Below are 24403 nucleotides of genomic sequence, written 5' to 3'. Positions count from 1 at the left end.
GGTGGATAGATGGCTAGATAGGTGGATGCATGGATGGATGGATGGATACATGGATGGATAGATAAATGGATGGACAGATAAATGAAGGAGGGAAGGAAGGATGATGATGAAGAAAAAAAGGAAGGAAGAAAGAATGGATGGATGGATGGATGCATAGATGGATGAAAGGATAAATGGATGGAAAGATGGATGGACAGATGGACCAATAGACAGATGGATATTAACTGTTCCATTTTCCAAGGTTTTCCTAGTCTCACTCTTTCAACCAAACCCAAGGGCCACGCCTTCATCCCACTAATATTCCCAGGCCTCCCACATGCCCAGCTCTGTGAGGAACACAGAGCCCCCAAACCTGCACAACTGCCTGCTGGGTACAGAGGACCCTGGGGAAAACTACCTCCAGTCCCAAACTCTGGAATCTGAATGAGAGGGTCTCAGTGAGAGGGTCTCAGTGAGAGAGGTGCCCCCACCCCTGCCAGGCTCCTTCTCAAGCACAAACCGCCCACGGGAGCTCTCTGGGTCGGCAGTGCGTGGGCAGGGAGCGGGCGGCTTGGTTGAGAGGGTGCGTCTCCAGGACCAGGGTGGCTGCCGGAGGCACCAGCTCTCTGTGTCAGGATACAGATCCCCAACCCCAGCCCTGCCGTGGCCCCAAGCGAGCAGAAGGGAAGCGGCCTTGGCTGGAGCCGCCAGAGGAGGCCTGTTTCTGTTTCCAATTTAATCGGTGCATTTGTGTCGTCTGGGCCGCGGCCAGCCCGGGCCCTGCTCCCCCGCCACGGCGAGCTCTGCTCAAAAGCACTTCCTTCGCCGCTGCTTTTTTCTGTTGTTCCATTTAATTTTAAAAGGAAGAGAGGGAGATAAACCACGACAAGCCCTCCCTTAACGCCAGGGTCCCGGGGCCCCACCCGAGAACGCTCGCGCGGGGAGCAGCCCCCCTCGGGTATTTCGCAAACATTACGCCTGACTCTGCCGGGCTCTTCCTCATTAAGTTCTGAGCGCCCCGGGAGGGACGTGTTTTCCATCAGACCCAGCTCCTCCATCTGGCCTTCCAAACAGCAATTTTCTCTGCAGAGGGAAGGGCGGGGGCAGGGAAGAGGCTGGTGTCTGGGCCCAGGGAGGGGGCGCTGGCACCAGCTGTGTGACTTGGGCAAACCGCTTAACCCTGAGCCCTGGGGCTTCGCCGGGGGGAGGGAGGCTTGGGCTCCGGGTCAGCGTGCAGACAGGCTCAGCTACCCCAGGCCCCCGGGTTTCTCGAGGACGGGCTCCAGGTCTCAGGCCTTCATCCATTTTGCTGCCTGGGCGGGACTGAACTGACAACCAAGGACTAAACAGGCCACAAAAACGGCTTCCAACATGACACTGAGTGATAGAAGCCAGGCCCAGCAAGGACAGATACTGTCCGATCCCACTTACGGGAGGTCCCTGGAGTAGTCGAATTCACAGAGGGGGAGCGGGGAGGGAGTGTTTAGTGGATACAGAGTCTCTGTTTTGCAAAACGAAGAGCTCTAGAGACGGGTTGCACCACAATGTGAATATACCTACCAACTTTAGAATGGTTGAGAGAAGAAACTTTATGTTTATATGCACCTACCACAATTTAAAATTAAAAAAAATAAAATAAACCAAAGCAACACCACACACACACACACCCCTCCTCCAGGGAGGCCTCCCTGATTGCCGGCCAAGGGCTCTCTCCACTGGGCTTGTGTTGCTCTGCGATAGCTCCAAATGCTCCGGCTGCCCCGTGACAGAGCAGGGGTTGTCTCCAGCACCCAGGAGACCCTCACAGCCAAAGGCACAGTGGATCAAGTCCTGTAGCAGGACTCAGGGACAGCCACAGGCCAGGGCTGGGCCTGCTGGGCAGCGTCCGGAAGCTCAGATCCCTCGGGTGTGCCCGGTAAGCTGGGCGTTCCTCTGGCCTCCAACCTGGGCAGCCTCGGGGGACGACCGGCAGGGCCTGGACCCAGGGAGGGGCCGACCCAAAGCTGCTGCTTTGGATGGGCCTCTGGACCCCGAGACCCCAGGCCAGGCCCGGGGCCCCGCTCTCCCGCCCACTGGTCTGCAGCCTCCCTCCCGCCGCTCGCCGCCCGTGCCGGGAGCCCGAGTGTGCAAGAGGCCGCCCAGCCAGTTCCCACCGATGTCCTGCCTCCCCAACATCTGGCAATCGCATCCAGCTGCGCAGCTGCCGGAAACACCTCCTCCCGCTCCTCCTCCACGCACGCAGGCCCCGAGGACAGCTTTCTGAGGAATTTATGGGGTCGTTCCTAGTATTTCAGGGCAGATCTCTGGGGGGTGGCGGCCACATGTGAACGAGGACAAATGTTTCTGCTGCTAAGAATAGCCGCGCCAGCAGCGATACTAGGGGGAGCCCACCCAGTCAACGGCGGCCCTCCCCACATCCGCCACCTCCCCGTCACCCCCACAGCCCGGCTGCGCCCCAGAGACCCGCCTCCCCCACAAGCCCGGCTGGGGGCCCCAGTGCCACCCAGACACCCAGGCCAAGGGGGAGACCCGCTGGAGACCAGCCCTGAGCGAAGCTCGCACGGGCCGTTCCATTATTTCAGGGCCGTGATCGGGAGCCCAAAGCGTCGCACGGGCCGGGAGCTCCAGGTGGGAAACAAACGCGTCGCCGTCCACAAGCGGCAACAGCTGAAGTCAAGAGTCCACCTGGAGGGGGCAGGACTAACCAGGCTCCAGGGCGGAGGTCCCCGCAGAAGCGGGGCGGGAACCCTGCGCAGGGGAGGAAGGGTGGCCCAAGTCAGCCCCAGCCAAGGCTGAGCCGGGCTTAGGAACGTGGCCCAGGGAGGTTGGGGGAGGGGGCGGGGACAGCGTCCAGATCTTTCCAGCAAAGCCAGAAGGCCAATTTTGAGACATCTCCCAATTTTTCTTAAAAAAAAAAAAATTGACTACAAAACCAACCCAATAAATCAACCTGACACACAGATACAGCCCAGGGGCTGTCAGGAGGTGACCTGTGGCTTATGGCAGGCGGTCCCTGGAAGCGGCGAGACAGGACACAGCAAAGGCTGGGGGAGCTGGGAGGAGGGGGTGACAGCGCAATGGCAGATGGCAACGTTCTCAGCCCAGGGGGTCCCCAACTGCAACAGCGACGAGAGAAGGGGCCCACTCACCCAGCGACTCGCGGACGACACACCCTCCACCCCGATGGGACGCACGCTGGCTGCGGAGGGCAGGACCCACCACCTAGCTCCGTCTCCCACGTGGGGCAGACCACACCCCGATGTCCCTCAGTCCTGGGGCCTGGGGGAGCTGCCCGACTCCAGGGCAAGGGACTGGCTCAGGGAGAGGCTGCGCCTCACACTGGGCCGATACGGCTCCCTCCCACGGTCTGCGCTGGAGCATCAGGGCCGAGGAACAAGAAGCTTCTCTTCTGCTGGGGCTGCCGGGCTGTAGTCTCCACCACCAGGGACTGAACAGGAGTTGTGCCTGGATCCAACAGTGCCTGAAGCTTCCCCTGACCTTTTCTAGTTACTTGAGCCTTTTGTGCTAAATGCAGGAGGAATGGGAGTCTGTCAATCGCAACCAAGACACTCAAGATAGCAACCCCCTAACACCCCAATTCTAAGACAGGGTCTCCCTGGAATCGGACATGCTCCACACTCTGGGGCCCTCATCTGTGCGGGGGGGAGGGGTCCAAAGCCACCAGGATGGGGCAAGAGAGACAGGACGGGAGCCCCAGGACAGACTCCACCTGGGAGGAAGGGGCCAGGCAGGAGCTCCGGACGGGCCTGTCCTGTCTCTCACCCTGGAGGAAGAGCAGGTGTCTCCCGGCTCCGTCCGGAGCTGTCAGTGACTCTCACCGGGAACCAGCAGGTAGCGGCTGCACGGCAAAGCCAGCCGGACTCGGATCTGGGTCACTCCTCAGCGACAGGCACACCCCCCGCGGCCGCCCCCAGCAGTAACCTGAGCCTCCGGCCTCGGTTTCTGGAGGAACATCACGATCTCTCGGAAGGAACATCTGCCAGCCGGGCTTCGGAAGCAAGCGCGCTGACAACCTCGGGCCAGGCTGGCAACTGCCGGCCGCCCCGCCAGCCAGAGGAAAAGGGCATTCATTGTCTGCAGCCAGAGTCCGTGCGGGCTGCACCCACGGGCACGCCTTGGGCCCGTCCCTGCCAGGCCTCAGTTTCCCAGGTTGTAAAACGGGCGGCTGCTCCTGGCCTGGGGGTGGCCGATGCTTCGACCTGGAGCAGGTGGAGACCCTGAGCCCCCACCCACAGGCACCGGCTCCCCCAGCTCCCCTCCTCCTGCGGCCCTCCACGTGGCCACGTGCCTGTTACAGCTCCCATTTTGCGGGCCGGAGAATGGGGCTCCTCCCGCAGGCAGGACGGGGGAGAGAAGAGCAGACGCCACTTCCATGTCCTGGTCCTGAGCAGTCACAGGTGGGTGCCTCACCTCCCAGCCACCGTCACAGCCGATCGCTAACACGGCACTCGCCGGCATCCCTTCGTGGCATTGGCACAACTTCCCTGCAAGGTGGGTTCCATGCCCATTCTACTGAGGCACAGAGAGGCTAAGTAACTTGCCCAAAGCCAGACAGCAGGCAAGGGGCACAGCCTGCATGCAAACCCAGGCAAGCTGCCTCCCGCGTCTACCTCAACCACTGCGTCCTGGGACCCTGTTGCTGGCGCACCCCCGCCTCCCCACCCGGCCGGAGCCAGGCATCCCTGCTCACAGCCCAGGCCGAGCCCTGCCAGCCGGAGGCGCCCCGGGCCCCCACAGAGGGGCTGGGCCGTGGGCCTCTCCAAGTCCTCCCAGCCACCCCCCAGAGCCTGATGCAAACAGCCCACTCGGGCCCCAGGAAGAGCAGGAAGGCCGCGTCCTCCACCCCTCCCGGCGCCGGCCCCACCATCTCCCTCCTCAGCACCTGCGATCCTGACCCTGACCCCGGCGCTTGCTGCTTCACTTCCTCCCACCCAACCCTGCATCCCCAAACGTAAGATCCACGGACGCAAGAGCCACACCTGCGTGTCCTCCACTGAGTCCCAGCACACCGCACACAGCAGGTGCTCAATAAATGCTTGTTGACTCCATGAACACGCCAAGAGCAGAATCGCAGGCTCTGAGCTGAAGGGCGGAGACCACTTTGCAAGCAGAGCACCCGAGGCCGCGAGCCGGACGGGGGCTGCCCAGAGCCAGCTGAGTGACCCCCACAGGTAACGACCCCACGTCCACACTGCCCGCCGCTCGCTCCACCGCAGGCCTTGATGTAGCTGCAGGGCTCTGAGCCCCCTCCCGGGGGCCGCCATGCTGGCCTACCCCTGAGCAGGGCCACGGCGGGACTCTGAGGGCCATCACTGCCACCGAGGAGCTGTGTGGCCTCTGCTGGTAGCCTGCCTTCTCTGGGCCTAGTTTCTTCGTCTGTCAAGGGTTCCTGGCAAACGAGGGGCCTCCGAGAGGATCACTGCTCCCCAGGTTCTGGGTGAGTAGCCAAGCACGTGGGGCAAGTCTGTCCCAGCCTGCGAGGAGCCCAGTGTGGAATTGGGAGCCTCTCGCCCCCGCCCCCTGCCCTGACCAGCTGGGCCTTCCCCACAAGGCTGTGGGGGCAGGAGAGGGGGTCGGGGCTGCAGGGGGGGGTCGGGGCTGTGGGGGTGGGAGGGGGGGGTCAGGGCTGCAGGGGGGGTCGGGGCTCTGTGGATCTGGTTCTCAGGGAGGGCGCAGGGCCGAGCGCCTCCCTCCTTCCTGGCGGGGCCACTGCATGGGGCTCCCTGCCCACTGGACACAGAGCCGTCCTGAATTTGCCCTGAGCCCTCAGGCTGGGGGTGCAGGAACAGCAGACCCCTCCCTGGGGCTACCCCCACCTCCAGAGATGGGGGTCACAGGCCGTATTAGTTTTCCTGAGGCTGCCACAAAAATGACCACAAACCACGTGGCTTAAAACAACAGAAATTTATTCTCTAGCAGTTCTGGAGGCCAGAAGTCCAAAATCAAGGTGTCGGCAGGGCCCGCTTCCTGCAGAGGCTCGAGGGGACGCTCCTTTCGGGCCTCTTCCGCCACCCGGTGGCATCAGGTGCACGCCCGGCCCGTGGCCACGTCACTCCGACCGCCGCCTGTCTCCACGTGGCCTTCTCCGTTTGTCTCTCCTGTCCCGTCTCCCAGGAGGACGCTGGCCACCGGTTTACGGCCCACCAGGCCCGCCAGGTAATCCGGGATGAGCTCATCTCGAAACGCATCTGCAAAGACGCAGCTTCCAAATACGGTCACTTCGACGGGGCCTGGTTATTGGGACGTGGATTTATCTTCCTGGCGGCCGCCCTTCTCCGACGCTGCCATCTCCCGAGAGCCGCGCCCTGGCCAGGCCCCAGCAGAGGAGAGGACAGAGGCCCGGAGGGGTCCGCCACACGCCCCGGGGACGCAGCGGGGCCACGGCTTGGCCCCGCACAGTGACCGCTGGGCACAAGGGCCTCCCTCCTGGAGCTTACAGGAGACGGGGACTCTCACGCCCACGCCGCCCGGGACAGCGCCAGCTGGCAATGAGTCACCCCCACTCCGCAGGCCAAGAAGAGGCTCCAAGTGGCCCGGACAAGCGGTGGGGACGCGGAGGGCTTCTTCGGGCCTCAGTTTGCCCTGGTGTCCACGGGAGCACAGCCCCCTCCTGCTGCCCTCTCGGGAGGAAGAAAGCAGATCCCGGAAGGAGGCGGCGTGGCACTCAGGCCCTGGAAACCGCCACCGCCCAGTTTATTAGCGGCCGGGCCAGCCCACACAGCTGCCCACCAGCCCGACCCGGTGCAGAAAGGGCCCATTATGACATCACAGGCCGGGAATTATGTTATTAGCCTGGGAAGGGGGCTGGGCCAGGGACAAAGGGCTCATTGTCATGCAAATGACCGACTGTGGAGGGAGGAGGTGGCTCCTCCCTGCCGTCTAACTTCTGAGTCACACTGGAAACTGACCCCCACCTTCCGGAATGGTCTGGGCATCTCCAGGGCCTCAGCTCCGGGATACACGGGGCATTCTCTGCACCGGGTCTGCGCGAGACCCCCAGAAAACAGGACCTGCCTGAGACAGGGCTGACCAAAGGGCCTTCTGGGGACGAACTAGCTAAGCATCACCCTGTGCACAGAAACGACTGCAAAGGAAATGCCGTTTACCCAGCGATATCGTGTGCCTGCCACTGTGTGTCTTTGGACAAGCTGCTGACCCTCTCTGTGCTCCCCAGAGAGGGCGATTCTGCACCCACATCACAGGGCTGTTGCAAGGACACAGTGAACTAAGGTGTGCGGAACGCCTGAATTGCCTCGGCACCCCTCCCCCACACCCCAGTGCCCACAGCCCCCCGCTTTCCCCGCTCAGGACCCCCACCTCCCTGACCTCGTCTGGAAGGAGCAGACCCTCCAGGGAGGCTTGGTGGGCTCCTACCGGGCACTCTGAGCAAAAGCACAAGAACTTTTCTGGGTTTTCCAGGGCACCCCCAGAATGTAACCTCGACCCTACAAGCTGCAAAACTTCGAGGGAGGGGGGAGGCGAGGTCAAGGTGACACCCGGCCAGAGCCTGCGAGGGCAGGACGCTCCTGGAGGGACCATTGTCAGTTGAAGCATCTCTGTTCCAAGATGGCCCCGGTCACGGGGAGGGGACAGGTCCAGGCCCACAGCCCTCGGGGCACCCTGAGTCAGGCACAACTGTTTCCTGAGTGCCTGCTGTATGCCCAGTGCCGGGGCCACAGCAGTGACCGTTTGACAAAGTCTTGGGTGGAGGGGTGCTGCGGTCTGAACGGTCGTGTCCCCCCCAAGTTCGCACGTGGAAACCTAATCGCCACGCGATGTATGAGGGGGTGGGGCTTTCGGAGGTGATGAGGTCACAGGGTGGAGCCCTGGGGAATGGGACTAGCGTCCTCACAAAGGAGGGGCTGCCTCGCCCCTTCCGGGGAGGCCTCGGGGAGACCACACTGTCCAGGAACCAGGCAACGGGCCCCAGCAGACATGGAATTTTCTGGAGCCTTGACTTTAGACTTGTAGCCTCCAGAACTGTCACAATTTCTGTTGCTTATGAGCCACCCAGTCCGAACGGACTAAAATCAGTCGTGAGGCGGAGGAAACAGGCATGACAGACACATAACAGGGAGTGACGGTGTTACGAGGAACACTGAAGCAGGGAGCCAGGGAGTCACGACACCAAGATCAGGCCTCTCTCAGGAGGGGCCACTTACACAGAAGCTTAAATCAGGCGAGCACGAAGATCTCGGAAAAGCATGTTCCAGGAAGCGGGGACAGCAAGTGCAAAGGTCCTGAGGCACGACTGTGACTGGGGTCTCCGAGAAACAGCAAAGAAGCTCACGAAGCTGAAGGCCGCCCAACCCCCACTTCCCCTCCAGGCTCTGCCCAGCAAAGCCCAGACCTGAGACGCTGAGCTATGACTGTTGTCCCGCCAGGCACGAGCCTCTGCCGCGCTGATGTGATCGTGGAAACGCTGTGCAGCGGCACAGCAGCGGGACCGCCAGGCCCTGCAGGCACCCGCTTGTCCCTCAGCCTGGGATGCTCTGGAACCTTCTGTAATCCCAAGGCATAAGCAAGCCCCTCCTGGACCTCCCGGGATGCCCGAGGCCCGAGCTCAGCTACCAGCCGGCTTTAAGGGGGACGACCACCTGCAGGCCCTCTTGGCGGAGCCTTGGAGAAGTTTCCGCTTGAGCATCAGCTTCGACTAAACACGAACACACTCCTCATGCTTCCGCGAGAGGGGCTAACCAGCTCACGCTCGGGTGAGCCGGGTGCACCCCCGAGGCCTTCCCACCACTGACTGAGGCAGGGAGGGATCTCGGGGAGACCAGGACAGGGAGGACAGCGAGGGGCAAACGCCGCTCAGAGCTCGCGCGGGGAGGAAAAGTGCTCAGAGAGGAAGTGGGTTCGGCTGTCACAAGATGCAGAGTCACGAGACGCGGGGACCGCTCTGGAGCCTCTGTGATCCCGGGGCATGAGGCGAGCCCCGCCTGACCCCTCCCCGGGACATCCGAGGCCCGAGCTCGGTTATTTGAGCCCCTGCTCTGGCTCGAGCATTTGCACGGGAAGGGAGGAGTCCAGAGGTCGAGGCTGCCTGGCTCCCAGAGGTCGTGAGCCCGGCCCCTGCGGCGACCCCCTAGCCCAGCCTGCAGGTGGGGCAGGAGGGAGGGGCTGTGGCTCCGAGAGGGCGAGTGACCTTCCCGGGCCGCTCACCTCGACGGCCGTCAAGCACCGGCCTGGGCGCCCAGCCCAGCGCCAGCCCCGCAAACCGCGTGCCTTCGGGTGGGTCACCTGACCACTCGGGCCTCGGCTTCCTCATCTGAAAAGTGGGTCACCCTCCCGTCCTAGGGCTGACGGGAATATGAAATGAGATGGTTTCGGGCGAGCCACAGCATCACGACAGTGACGACAACGACAGCAACAGCAAACCCGCGGCAAGTGCGCAGCGCGTAGCAACTCGTTCAACCCTCACGTGAGCCCCGCAGGGTCATACATGTTACCCCCATTTTACAGACGAGGAAACTGAGGCTGGAGGAGCTGAGTCAGTTCTCAAATCCGCACAGCTACGCAGGAGCAGATCCCGACAGCATGGCCCCCACGCCTCTCTTTTGCTTTCTAAGTGTTTATTTTGAGATCCTTATAGATCCGTACACCGATGTAAGAAATACTGCAGCGAGATCCCAAGATCCGTGCACCCCTCCCCCAGCCTCCCCCGGTGGTCACGTCATCAGACACCTGTGGTTGAACAGCAGTGTCACAACCAGGAAGGTGACGCTGACGCGACTGCCCCGCTCAGATCTCAACAGCTTCGGTGCGTTCACAAGTGCGTGCGTGTGAGCGCGCGTTTAGTGCCACGTGCGGGTTCCGGGGACCTCCCCCCGTCGCCATGGAACTGTCCCGTCACAAAGGTCCCTTGTGCTGACCTCTGTTCTGAGCCACCACACGACTGTCCTTCTCAGTGAGCCGGGGCCCTCGGTGCAGGTCGGGAGCGGCCACCACACAGCTCTGTGACCGGCCCAAGCGGACACCACGGCCTCAGGGGCGGCAACGTGACAGGCACGGGGCCCCCACTTCTCAGGCCTTCCCCGAGATCCCAGGAGAGGCCGAGGACAACTGGCGGGCGGGCAGCTGGCGTGGGCGGCCTGGTCGCCCTGGGAACTCCCCACTGGCAACTGCTGGCCCAAGACGGGAGTCCCTGCGCCAGCTACCGGCCCGGCATCCGGTGTCACTTACAAACACGGAACCACCGCCACCTCTAGCAGGAGAGCGGCCCTCCCGCCCCGGCCCCCAGGCCACACCGGGTGCACTGGGGGCACCTGGCCCAGAGGGGCGCAGGCCGAGGGGAGACAGGGCAGAACAGGATCGCATGGCCAACGCCCTGGAGACTCCGGCCCGGCCCAAACCCCAGGGAGTGCCCACTGCCGCCCACCTCCTGTTATCTGGGCCCGGGGCTCCACGCAACCGGAGAGCTCCCTGCGGGAGACCAGGATGCAACTCGAACTCAAAGCCAGCCCCGTGGTTTGCACTGGCCGCGCCCCACACACACGCCCGCTCCGCGGGCGGCCCCTCCGGGCTTCTCTTGGGATCCCCTGGGACACCTGCGGGCTGTAAACAATGAGGAAACTGAGGCTCCGTGAGGTTCTAGGACCTGCCCAAGTTCGCGTCATCCTCTGAGGGGCCATGCTGGAATGTCGCCTGCCCACGACAGCTTCATAAACTGCGATGCCGGAATCCCGGGTGCCCCACCCCCGTGCAGGTGGGATGCTGTCATCATCACTGTTAAAGCCACCACGGCACCAGCTGATGCCAACCACGTGGCGACCGTGCGCCCGAAGCCCGGCTCCGTTGGCTCCTTTAAGCCACAGAACTTGCTCGGGGTGGAGGACAGACGGAGCGTCCATTTGCCAGGTGGGAAAACCGAGGTGCAGAGACACGGAGTGACTTGCCCAGGGTCACATGGCCACGATGCGCCTAACCGGGATGGACGCCCAGGCAGTCCTCCCCAGAGTCTGCCACGCAGCCACGGCTCCTTCTTCCGTCACGCCCACGCCTGTGTGGCCCCCATCGTCACCCCATTTTACAGCTAAAGAAACTGAGGCCCAGAGAGGTGAGGCGACATGCCCGAGGCCACACAGCCCAGGAGGGGATACAGCCAGGACTCAAACCCGCGTCTGCGGCCGGGGGAGAGACACCATCTGCAAGCCCGGCCCCCTCCCCGCCCTGGCCTGGGCCTGGAGGTCCCCACGGGACGTCCCTGCTGCCTCCCGACGGCCCCGGCGCACCCAGACCTCAGGACAAATCGCTCCCTCATCCCCTCGGCTTGAAACTGAAGGCTCCTTGTGAGCTCGGGAAGCCCTTCCAACTTTCCAGTGTTTATCCCGGCGCCTCGCTGCCAACTCCCTGGGCAAGCCTGAGCCGGTGGCGCTGATTTCAAACCAGACACGGGCACCGAGCCAACCGCCACCTCGGTGGGGAGCGGGCGCCGGGCTGGGCCGCAGCGCTGCCTGCACCTGGCTCTCCCCTGCCCGAGCCCACCCCGGAAGCCGGGGCCCATCCCACGCCCTCCCGCCGTCAATTCTGGAACAAGCGCCCAGAACCCCGGGGCCCCCGCGCCCCCCCCAGGGGCGCTGGGGAGCGTGCCCGGGCTCCGGAAAAGCAGCACAATGCCCACCCGGGCCCCTCCCACGCGGGCCCACCGGGGAGCCTCCCCTCCGCCCGGCCCGCCCGCGCCCCGGAGCACTCTTTTCTGTGACTTCAGCAACTTTGTCCGATAAGATGTCCCGGCCCATTGTCCCACAGAGCGTGGGGCCCGACACACGTCCACCCTGCCAGGGGGACGTCCGGCCGCCCCCGCTGGCTGACCAGTGTCCGCCCGGCCCCCCGCCCTGGTCCAGGCCCACAGCGCCCAGCGGCAGAACTGGGGCTCCTTCCAGACGAGTCCCTCGGCCCCCACACGGCGCCCCGGGCACAGACCCTGCGCGCCCCCGCCCCAGCCCGCGCCCACCTCCGCCTGCCTCCTCGCCGGGGGCACTGGCCACGCCGCACCTCCCTGCCCACGCCGAGCCCGCGACGTCTCTTACCCGAGCACATGACCAGCCTCGCTCCCGACAGCTCCAAACCCAACTTGGAGAAACTCTCCCGCAAGGAAAAAAAAAGAAAAAGAGAAAGAAAAGGAGAAAGTGCCAGCCAGTGGGTCAGTGCGGTCCACACGCACGGACGGCGCCGCTGGCGCCCGGGACACGCACTGCGTCCAGCATCAAACCCATCCTTCCTCCAGAGCGACACCCGGAGAGGGGTGGCCCGAGCGGCCTGCTCGCCTTCCCGCGAGACTACGGCTCCCGCCCCGCTGGGGAGGCCCTGCTGGGGGCCGGTGGCCCAGCGCCCAGGCCCGGCCCCCCAGGCTTCCGGCCCGATGCCCCCCGAAGCCGGGGCAGGCCACGGCCCACCAGGGACAACCCGCGGGGCCTCGCGACCCCACGGCTGGGCTGAGAACGGGACGTGGGGCCTCCGGCACTCGGTTCTTGCCTCTGCCACTCCGGGCCTATAAACACAGAGAATTACATAAGTCCACTCCTCTTGTTTGGAAGCCAAAAGTACGAGCTTTTTCTCCCAGCCTTGGCAGTAAGTAATAATTCCTCATCGCCATGGTAACCCTGGCGGGCTTCCAGCCGACAGGAGCTGAAACACTGTGAGGCCTTTTTATAGCTCGGCTCGAAAAACCTCTTCACTCCTCGCGCTGGCAGCGAGAGCGGGCGCAGCCTCTGCTTCTCCCGCGTTAACCCGTTTCCTCCCAGCCCGCCGGCCGCGGGCCCAGCCTGGCTCGGAACCGGCCCTGCGGGGTCCCACGGCCGGGGCCAGGCTCTGCCTGTAAAGTGTTTCTGTCCTTCCCTTACTCGCAGGAGAAGAAAGCATGACCCCTCACGTCGGTCTTCTGAACTAGGGTCATCTCGGTGACAGGCCTCGGAAAAAAGACATAGAAAGACACAGCCACACACACGCACACACACACATGACACACTCACGCCAAACACCATGGCTCGCTGGTGCCCAGCCAGGAGCCTGAACCTTGGCTGCAATTAGCTGTGTGACTCAGAGACAAGTCTGAGCTGCTCTGGGTGCCAACCCCCATCCGTGGCAGGGGCAGGCCGGGCTCTGCTCCTCCAAGTGCTCTGGGAAGCGGTGACAAGGGTCAGGGAAGCTGCCAGAGCCACCAGGACGCAGAGGAGCCTCCCCCTGGTCTCCAGCTCGCTCCCCTCCTGCCGCAGCTCCCGGGACCCCGCGGCGTCTGCCCCCCGGGTGGCAGCTGCACAGTGACAAGGAGTCCCCTGGGGTGCAGATGCGGGGACGGCACCCCGGGCAGGAGGCACGGCCAGCGCAGGTCTGTCTGGAGGCCGGACGAGCGTGGCGTGTCGTCACAGCAGGGGGAAGGCTGGCGTGGTCGGGGTGCAGGGGTGCGGAGGGCAGAGGTGGGACGTGAGGTCGGGAAGGTGAGGGGAGTGGAGGAGAAAGCAGGCAGGCCGTCAGGACTCTGGGCAAGTCCCTCAACTCCAACGTGACACTGTCATCATCACTCCCGGGAGCATCTTGAGAGTAAGGATGGTGACAGCAACGACAGCAACACCCACTGAGCCCAGCAGCTCCCGCTGTGCGCCCGGCGCCGCAAGTACATCCCCCAGTTAACCAGCTGTCCTCAGGACACCACGGCAAAAGAGAGGCACGCTTCTGAGCCCCAATACACAGAGAAGGCAGCAAGCCCAGAGAGGTTCAGTGGCTCACCCAAGGTCACACAGCTAGAAAGTGGTCGAGCCAGGATTTGAACCAGGCATGCCTGGCTTGCGTCCGCCACGCTGCACGGCAAGTCAGCCACGAAGGGGTTTTATGACTAAGATCAGATTTGCGTGTGGCAAAGGGTCCCGGCCACTGGACTAGTTGGGGGCCCAGGGTGGCCCCTAGGAGACCCCCCACGGAAGCCAGAAGCGTTTACTTTGATCAGACCACCCTCCAGCCTCGAGGAAACACTCAAAGGCTCCCACAGACCTGACCCCAGAGCCAAGGCGGGGATTTTGCCATTCTGGAGCCTTCTATGACATGGAGGGAAATCAAGGCACGCAAAGGCAGGGGCCGCCAAAAGCCCTATTTTTACCCCAAAGATCCAGGCACCATCTTCCCACCCAGACTCTCCCCGTGGCCGCCAGGAGACCAAGAAACCCAGGAACGGGTCAAACCGGCCCCATCAAAACACCGCCAGGAAGCAGGGCCCAGAGAGCTTCAGAATGCTCGGCCGCCCTTTGTTCTTCTGTGTTTGTTTTGGACACAGACCTGCATCCCGACCTTCGCCAGAGGCTGCCCCGGGATCGGAGCGACTCGCCCAGACTTCCACTGCAGCTGCGGCATGCCCTGGGCTGCGCCACTGCATGGCCCGTGTTTCTGCGTCCTGCGTCTTCCCCACCGGAGGCCGCGCAGCAAACTGTTTGCTGAGTGACTTTATGAAGACCATGAATCATCCGAAACCAGAAACAGCCACGGGAAGCATCTTCCAGAGGCAGGGCGGTGAGCCCAAGGATCTGGAACGGGGGACAGGGGGACCCGGAGGCCAGGCGGGGCGGGCAAGGCCCCAGCCTCTCAGGGCATCTCAGGGCAGGCACCTGCCTGCCGCCTCTCGCAGGACCAGCAGAAACCACACACGGGGGCCGGAGTGTGCGGGGACTCTGAGGACCAGGCCTGGACCCACAGCCGCAGCTGGAGGGGGCCCTGCTGGCTCCCTCCCCGCATATGTGCGCGCGCACACGCACATGCACACGCACACGTGCGCACACACATACATACATGCACGCACGCACGCGCGCACACACACACACACACACACACACACACACTGCTTCCCAGCCACTGGCCAGGCACAGAGACGAGGGCAGGACGAGCACAGAGCAGGGGGAAGAGAGCGTGAACCGGAAACATCCGGCTCTTTGGGCCTCTTCCTCCCGTCCGGACGCCAGCGCACTGCGACCTGGGCAGCCTCCGTTTCCTCCTCTGAAAATTCTCCTGTAAAAAGGTCGTACTGATGTACGTCCACGCGATGAAATACGATTCCGCCGTGTACGGCAATGAGGACACACGCGACGACACGGATGAACCTCCAAAACATGACACCACGTGCACGAAGCCAGACACGCAAAAACACGCACTGTGTGACTCCAGGCACGAGGAACATCCAGAATCGGTCCGTCCACAGAGGCAGGAAGCGGACTGGTGGCTGCGGGGGTGGGGGAGGCACGAATGTGCACTGACCCCGACAGACATGGGTGTCCTTGGGGGTGACTAGAATCTCTTCTAGACAGACGTGGTGGGTGCATGTTCTGAATGTATTAAAAAAACTAATGAATTGTTCACTTGAAAATAGTCAATTATCAGGAGTTCGAGACCAGGCTGAGCAAGAGTGAGACCCGTCTCTACAAAAAATAGAAAAATCAGCCAAGCGTGGCCGTGCACACCTGTAGTCCTAGCTGCTCCGGAGGCTGAGGCAGGAGGATCGCTTGAGCCCAGGAGGTTAAGGCCGCTGTGAGCTAGGAAAGCGGCGTCCACCCCCTGGCAGGTGAGAGTCGTGACGCAGACCCGGAGCTGCCAGTCGTTCAACAAACTCTCGAGCCCCTACTGTGTGCACTGAGCCCTGGCAATGCAGCAGCGAGCAAGACGAAAGGATTTTGGAATTTTAAAATGTTACTTTAAAAACGTAAGTGTGATGACAGTAAAATTCACCACCGTGCAAGTCTCCCGGGGCCGCCATAACAAACTGCGCGCTGGGTGGCTCGGAACTGCAGCGACGGGTCCTCTCTCTGTTCCGGAGGCCGGAAGTCCGAAATCGAGGCGTCCCTGGGGCCACACGCCCTCCGGAGCCTCTGCAGGAGGGCCCTTCTCTGTCCCTTCTGGCTTCCGGTGGCCGCGGCGTTCCTTGTGTGCAGCTGCAGCGCCGCAGTCTCTGCCTCCGTCTCCACGCGGCCGTCCCCTCTGCGTCTCCCTCTTAGAAGGACACTTGCCGTCGGGTTTAGGGCCCACCCTAATCCAGGATGGTCTCAGCTTGAGATCCGTAACGTAATACCTCTGCGAAGACCCTCGGTCCAAATAAGGCCACGGTGGCATTCACAGGTTCCGAGTGGACACGGCTCCACCCGCCACCACGATCGAGACTCGCAACGTGGCGTCCCCACGTGCCCAGAAACATCCCGGCCTCCACCTCTTCCCCCTCGGTTCCAGGGAGCCAGGCCGGAAGCCGCAGGGGCAGGCGCTGGGCACCTCTCGGAGCCCACAGGGGCCCCCGGGGCGACGGGGCTGGACACAGGCCAGGGAGGCCCCATGGTCGGCCCCGTCCTGGCCTGAAGCAGCTAGAAACAGACCCCGAGGAACACGGATCCCCTTCCCTGAGAAGGGCACGCGGGAGCAGCACACGGGTGGCCTGCAGGAAAGAGACCGCCTGCCTGGGAAGGCCAGACCCAGGCCAAGATCTCTGTCCCCAGATGGACACATTCCCCCGACCAAAGTGTGTCCTGTTTTCCCCGTCCCTTAATCCAGCCACAGGACTCTCCCCACAAAAGCGTTCCGGCTAAACCCTTGACCACGTTGGCTAAACGAAGCCAACGGTGCTCTCGGGCTGTTCTTCTGCGCCTTGTTTTTATTTTTAAAAGGGGCCGCCCCCACCCGCGGCAGCTGTGAGGCGGCAGCTGGCACCGCCAATTCCTCACGCAAGACGCTTCCAACTGCAGCGCCAGCCGGCAGGCCGGGACGCCACGGGCACCGAGCAACTGGCAGAGACGGCAGGGCAGGGCGCGGAGGGCACCTGCTCTGGGGCCCCTGGGAATGCACATCCCGGCAGCAGTGCTGGCGACACAGGCAAGAGGAGGGAACCGGGAATGCTCCCGGCCACCACCAGCTGGGGCCCTGGGACCCAACCGGGGAAGGACGTGTCACCTCAATCCAGAGTCACACAAGCCCCCAACATGCCAGGCACTGGGTTAACAGGCCCCACGTGGGCTCCCTTATGCCTCGCAGCAATCCTCTGGGGTGCTGTTATACCCATTTCACAGACTGGGAGACCGAGGCAGAGAGCAGTAACGTGGCTTGCCCAAGGTCACACAGCTAGGAAACAGCGATGCCGGGATCTGAACCGAGGAGCTGGCTTCCTCTCAGAGAGCGTCAGGCCCCCTGGAGACGCAACACTGTTCTCAAAATACTGCCGCACCTTGGGCCCCAACGTTTGGACATGACTTCCCAAGACTTGAGGCCTTCTGGTACATTCCATGAAACATTCTGCCCAGATCACAGTGGGCCATACACTTTAAAATAAGTCACAGCCGACAACAGAAGGCACATAATGGGGCTAGCCTGTCGTGGCCACTAAAGAAGCTCTTTCTCAGGCCCACACAGTGTTTTTTTAAAAACTGGGCCATTTCCTCTAAAATCCAGACTTCCAGCTTCTCTTGGAAAAATCATCGCAATATCGAGCCTGCCGATTAGCCACACTCCCCGCCCCTCCCTTTTGCCCCGCACTGATTCACCCACTCCATTCCTCCCTGCATCTGAGTTTAGGACGCGCACTTAGCCCACTCTGACCACCTCCGCCTGCTACTGCAAATGGCGGAACAAGTGCTGAAGGCCTCAGTGAGGACACGGACCAGAGAATGGAGTGTCGCTCCTGAGTTAACCTCCAGGTCACTCTCCTCCTTGGCCGGCCGGGCTGAGCTGGGCGCGTGAACCTGTCTGAGAGCAAGGTCCACACAGAAGGAAGCAGAGCTGAGACAGAGCACCTGGATCCAACCATGCCTGAACTCGTCATTCCCTGGACTTTGCCACTGTGAGTGTGTCTCTGCCACACTCAGGAGTCCTAACTAACTGCACCTAACTAATCACTCTTAGGTCTCCCCTCAAATGACATTTGTCCCAGGAAGTCTGTCCTGACCACAGACAAACACAGCTCTCGTTTCAATGCAGTGACTACCTTAACTTGGTCTTCACGCTGCCCATCACCACCCCCAACAGCACCCGCTTGTCTAACTGACGCTCTGGAAACCCAACGCCCCAAAGGCGCGCACGACGCCCAACTTTTCCATCATGCCGATCCCATGGCCTGCAAGTGCCCAGAACAATCCACGTGCCCAACAAATGCAAATTAATTGAGTCGTAAAAGAACAAAAGGGAAAAGCAAAAGTCCTTAAACTTGACTTTTGCCTTAAGTGTGAAAAAGAACCTGGCCCCTGAGGTCTGGAGAACAGCCTCAGGCCCAGGGAGACCCTCCTGGAGCCCCCGTTCTGCTCCAGGCAGGCACCTCTGAAACATGAGGACCCCAGGGCCTTTGCGCCTGCGGTTGCCCTCACCTGGAAGGCTCATCCTTCTTCCTTTCCCATAGCTGGTTCCTTCTCACTGCCCAGGTCCCAGCTCAAATGCCACCTCCTCGGAGACTGCCCTTGATTCCTGCACTGAAAATGAGCCCCCAAAACTGGAGCTGCCCCACCTCCCAGCCCTGTGTAATTTTTTGCAGTGCAGTGTGTGTGTGGGGACTGCCCACCTCCCCGCAGGCTGTGTGACCGCGAGGCAAGGCCCTGCACGTGGTTTGCTGTGTGTCCCCATCCCCCACGTCCCCCTCACCAAGAGGCCATGGGGACACCAGGCGGGCTGCGAGGAGGCAGGAAGTAGACCGTCCATGTGCCGCCCAGCCACCCGGCCCGGAGCGGCTGCTGCGTGCCTGAGGGCCTACATGCCACACGGAGCCCGGCCTGCAGCTGCCGTGGCCCTGCCAAGAGATCCAGGCTGGCCGTGGCAGCGACTGGCACGCCCGTGGGGCTGAGTGATGCCTGCAGGTGGCACCTGCACAATCCCCGCAATTAACGGCAGCTGCTGTGGAGTCAGGCTGCCTGCGTTCAAATCCCAGCTCTGCCAGCTGCCAGCTGTGTGACCTTGGGCAAGTCCCTTAACCTCTCTGTGCCCCCAGCTTCCCTACTTATAAAATACGGCTGATAGCAGCACCTACCTTATGGAGTCGCCGTGAAGAGTACATGGCATGTCACACTCTCAGAACACACCTGGCATAAAATAAACGCTCAGGAATCATTAGAAATTATACAGTAGTTACGGTTAATAAAGAGACAATAACACCACACCACTCTCACACGGCACTATGGCAAGTAAAGAGTCAGGAAATGTTTGCTTTTATCATAAATACAGTATTTTCTCTGTGCCAGGTCCTGTGTGAAGTGTGTATTAATTCCTCCAAGGTAGGTTCATTTTTTAACATGCATGTTCCAGCTCTTCCAGGCAGCCTCCCTGGATTGCTTCAATCCCCAGGAGCACCATGGACACACACAAGTCACATTTGCCTGTCCTCAAGTCCCCTCTCCACCCAGGCTACACTCCAGGGAGAGCCCCCAGACCCCTCGAGCCTGAAGCCAGCACCAGGGGAATGTACACAGCCCACCCTGCCCAGGCCACGGCCCCCGCCAGAATCCCGGAAACGCAGGCTCTGTCCGGCTGCGTGCGTGCCGCCGGGAAAGTAAAGGCGTCCCCTCCGCGCCCCCCTGACGGAGACCCGGACATCCCGAGGGCTCAGGCTCCTCCCATGTGCACAGGGTCGGGGGTCCGGAGACACAGGGGAGCCACACAAAAGCACAGGCGTGAACTCTGGCTGGGAGCCTGCGGTCGGCGTGGGCAGCTCACGAAGACAAGACTGCCCCCAGCCACCCCACCCTCTGTGCCCAAGCCCCTCCCTCCCACGCCCGGCACATGCTCAGGCTCCGGGGAACGACCACGAGGTGGGCAGCCGGTCTCCTCCTCCCCCCCGGACAGTGGCTGAGCATGACAAGCACCCCTGCAAAGCCAGCCTGTGGCTCGCACGGCTCCCTGCACTCCTCGGACAGGAGAGGTCGCCCCCTCCACGCCGGGACCTGAGGCGGCCTCTGTTCCCCAAATCAGGCAGTAGGAGCCAGTCGGAATCCCAGCTCCATCACCTCGCAGCTGTGTGTTCTCCCTCTAGGGCCTCCACCTCCCTGAGCCTCAGTTTCCGCATCTGCAGAATGCGTCTGATGATCATTGTCACAACACTCCAGGCAGAGAAAGAGAAGATCTAGAAAGAAGCTACTTTAATTTCAGCACATGGGCTTACTTTGTCATCAAGTGAAACAGAATTGTATTTTTCGGTTCAGAATGGTGTCTGCTCACGGCAGTCGCGGAAGGGACGACGAGGTCTTTTTGGCATTTCAGCCTCTCGAGCGCTTGAGCTGAAGAGTGGATGGTAAGCGCTGCGCCCAGCACTCCCACAGGGGGACCTGGAGTCTGGGGTGGAAAGGACACCGGCCCCAGGGCAGACGACCTGGGTTCAAATCTTACTGGCTGTGTGACCCCAGGCAAGATGCTAAACCTCTCTGTGCCTCAGTTTCCTCATCTGTAAAGAGAAGATGATGATAGTCCCTACTTCACAGGAGTTTTTAGAGGATTAAATTGTAACATGTCAAGTGCAACATGATTACTACCATAAAAACCCTGTTACGACTATGTCATTGTCGCCGTTTGCTCTAACTTCAAAAGCTGAGTAGGTTCATAAACCCGACGGCAGCGTAAGGACAAGTCCACCCGGATCCCCGGGGCCAGTGGACGGGGTCACACCACTACAGGGACCCCACCACCACCTAGGCTCGCCCCGAAAGCGGTGCCCCCTCCTCCCTCCAGCGGGGGGCAGGGATACCATGAGACGCAGGGAGACACACGTCGGAGCTGCAGATTAAAAACAAGTACAATTATCGGGCAGGCATCCATCCGTAATTACGAATTTGATGTAATTAGGCACCCCACTAACTTCATTACTTATTTATTTACGGGATTGCTTATTTCATTTACGGGCCTCCTTCCCGGAAAAGTCATCTTAGCTGACACCCCTCAGGCAAGGTAGGAGGAGGAGGACGAGGCCCCCTCTTCTGTCCCCACCCCCCCAATTCCTGGGCTTCCATATGTCCAGCTCCTGCTTTGATCCAGAACAGCTCCCCAGGAGGCCGGCGGGACTCTGCCCAGGACAGCAGGGCTGGGGAAGGCAGACCCCTGGCAGGGCCCAGACCTGACGCTCACGCCACAGTGCTCGAGGCCAAGGACAGCGCTTGACCCAGAAGGCACAGAATCTCCCCCACGCCCTCATCTCTCCAGCACGGAAACCCCCGGGAGAGAAGAGAAGGGGTGGTGCTGGCCCCGCCCAGCCACCAATTCGTGCTGTGACCACCCCTCGCCCTGGACCGGCAAACGCATCCACGCAGCGCACGGAGCTGGCATTCCCAGCTTGCGGGAGGAGAAAGCGCGCAACCCGCCGTCTTGGGCTTCAGTTCTTACCGCGCAGAAGGTCACCTGCCCTCTCAGAGCCTCAGTTCCTTCACCTGTAAAATGGGAGCATGACGAACACCACTCATGGCGAGCTAGCCCTGAAAACCCAACTGCTGCGACCCAGCGCTGGCCCGCAGTCCCGGCCAACGCAGTAAGACGAGAAGAAATAAACGGCGTAAAGACGGGGTAGGAAAAGGCAGCGCGAGCGCTACTGGCAGACGAGCGCTCGTCTCCGCGACCCGGGCGGTTCCACCGGGTGCCCGGACACAGCAACTCAAAGCGCGAAACCCCCGCCGTTCCCCAAACGCGGCCAACGCTGCCGTGTGATAGAGCAGAAAGTGCGACGGAACCTACTAGAACAGCCAGCATAGAGAAGCTCACAACACCAAGTGCTGGCGAGGACGCGGAGCAAGTGGAATTCTCACACCCCGCTGGGGGGGACGCAAAGCGAGACGCCCCCTTCGGAAAACGCCCCCTTGGGGGTTAAAATACACACTTCCCATGTGACTGAGCAACACGCGCCTGGATGTTTGCCCAGAACAGGAAACGTGTTCACGCCAAGATTTACACGAGCGTGTTCGAAGCCCCTTTATTCCTAACAGCTGAAGCCCGGGAACAACTTCCACGCCCGCCAGCTGAGGGACGGACAGACTGACCGCAGCGCGCCCACACGCCGGGACCTCGCTCAGCCGGGAGGAAGGACGAACAACTGGCACGACGGGATGAATCCGAGATCCGCCACGCAGAGTGAGAGACGCCACACAAACACGAGTACGCACTCTGTGACCACTTCATCATGGAATTCTAGAAGAATTCAGAAGTTCCGTGACAGCCGATCAGTGGGTGCTTCCGGTGGGGGGAGGGGTTTAGCGCATCGGGAACTTTTGGGCGAGATGGAAACACTGTATCTCAATGGGCTATGCGAATGTTGGTATTTGTCAAAAGTCCGGGAACTGGACCCCTAGAACGGGTGCATCTGCTACAGGTTCACTGCGACTCGGTAAGGCTGATTTTTAAGTGTAACAGAGAAATATACCCACACATGTTAACACGACTCTCTCCAATCCCGGTGCCCGGGGACCATGTCCCCACTCCTAGGTCAGGTCCGCTGGTTCCTTAACGGTACCCCCAAGCTTCCCGAAAGCCCCTGATTTGCAAGCATCGTACACGATGGGTCTCGGCTGAATCCCAGAGCTGTCCACAATCGCTAGGTCATTTAGGGCAAATCACTTTGCCTCTCTGCCTCAGTTTCCCCATCTACAAAAGCAAGGTTATGAATACCACGCTTCTCGGAGACTTGTTTTATTGTAAAATCAGCCAAACTGAAAGGACCAGCTGCAGGCCCTAGCATACAGCAGGGGCTTCGTTATTGCTCCTGCAAAGTGACGAAAAGGTGAGCACCAGGCCCGGTGTGGACAGAACCAGCCAGGGTTCTTGTGATCCTGACGAACACAAGACGCCCCTGCCAGCCACGACTCCAGGCTCGGTGACGTCCCCCACCCCAAAGAGTCCCCGGGACGCAGGCAAGGGCATTTAACTGATGCCTGCCGTCCAGGTTCCTGATTCCTGGGCTCCCCGCAGGAAGGCAGAGACGAAAGCACGGGGCCGTGGGGAGAGCAGGCCCTGAGGGTGGCGCAGGTGCACCTAGAGGTCACTTCAGGACGGGACGGCCCGGGGGACGAGGGCGTCTTGGAGGCTCCAGCCGCCACATGTACACAAACTCGTGCAGGACAGGGCTGGGCCGGAGCCCGCCCCTTATGAAGGAAAAAGATAATTATCATGGAAGGATGAGGAGCACCCCTCCCACAGCCCCTGCGCGGGGCGGCTCCCGCTACACTGTGAGTGGCGGCGGGGCAGGCGGGAGGGGGCGTCCCCTGGGCCTGACTAGCGGGCGGCCACAGGCAGATCCGCTCAACTGTCAGCCTCCCCCTCTCAGCGGCCATCACAGGCCCCATTAATTGCTGTCATCTGAGGGTGGCCCGTGGGGAGAAAGAGGAGGGAGGAGGGAGGAGGAGGAGGGGTAAGACGAGGAAGGAACAGACCCACTTGCAGGATCCCAAGAGGACCGGCGCCGGCAGGGCAGGGTGTGGAGCCGGCGCCCTGGGGCCGAGTCCCCCGCTGCCGCTGCAGCCTGGGGACATCACATCACCTCCCTGTGCCTCAGTTTCCCCCTCTGGAGAACGGGGCAGTGATGGTGCCCGCCTCACGGGCGACTCTGAGGAGTCGACGAGGGAATTCTGCAAAGTGCTGCAAGTGTGTGGCCGGTGTCTGTGACGTCGTTGCCACTGCAGTCCCCGGCATCTGTCCCCTCGACCTCACGGTCCCCTTCCACCCCCCATGCCTTTCCTCAGCAGCGGCAGCCCCCCGCAAGACCTCCCCGGGGAGGAGGGGCCCAGAGGGGTCCCCAGAGATGCCAACCTGGCGCCGTGCGCACGAGCTCTGCCTTCTGGTGGGCGGAGCTCAGAGCGTCCGCCCTGCCTCGGTGTCCCCCAACAGCCCTGCTCCTGGCCACCCTGCCCCCCCCAGGTCCCGTCCTTGGGCTGAGCAGCCACTTGGGTCCTGCTAAGTGAGCACCAGGGCCCGCGGCCGGGGAAGGAGCACACCCCACCCGACCGTCTGCCGCCCCCGCCTCCCTCAGACGGGACGGTGGCCCCAGCGGCGGAAGCTGAGTGCTCACAGACAAAAGGCCCTTTGAGCATCCTCGGGAGGGCCGCCGCGTGACACGCAGGTAACCCGGCCACGGGGGACGGCTCCCCTTAGGCCGCGGTGCAGACTGTGGGACCAAGAGGAGGAGGAGGAAGGAGAAACACCCCAGGCAAGGCCGCCGTCGCTTCCGCTTCAAAGGCCCCCAGAGCGCCGGGCAGAAAGCTGTGCTGGCTGATTGCTGGGGGAGCACCACCACCCCCAACTCAGTGTCACCCCTACCACACCCCCTCCAAGACCCGGATGACCTGCAGGGCTGATGTCCCTGCTGCCTACTGGGGGCCCCGAAGGCTCAGGACCAAGGAACGAGGCCTCCCCCAAAAAAGCCCCCCCAAGTGACTGAGAATCCTGCAAGCCAGGAGCCTGTCCCAAACAGCCTCAGGGCCTTTGCACAGACTGTTCC

The 24403-nt window shown here is 62.0% G+C and overlaps 1 protein-coding gene across 1 annotated transcript in view; it reads right to left on the bottom strand.

The window, feature by feature from the left end:
- The window catches only part of NCOR2 (nuclear receptor corepressor 2), a 169527-nt gene extending 157456 nt beyond the window's left edge, over positions 1-12071 (bottom strand). Inside the window, exon 1 of the mRNA XM_012663494.1 lies at positions 12030-12071. The gene's annotated coding sequence lies outside the window, so the exon portion shown is untranslated. The remainder of the gene's footprint in view (positions 1-12029) is intronic.
- Between the last annotated feature and the right edge of the window lie 12332 nt (positions 12072-24403).

Source organism: Propithecus coquereli, unplaced genomic scaffold (genome assembly GCF_000956105.1).
Source record: "Propithecus coquereli isolate 6110/MARCELLA unplaced genomic scaffold, Pcoq_1.0 Scaffold81, whole genome shotgun sequence".
In the NCBI taxonomy this organism is placed as follows: Eukaryota; Metazoa; Chordata; class Mammalia; order Primates; family Indriidae; genus Propithecus; species Propithecus coquereli.
The sequence above is the reverse complement of the archived record's forward strand: the minus strand, read 5'-3'. Positions and strand labels throughout refer to the sequence as shown.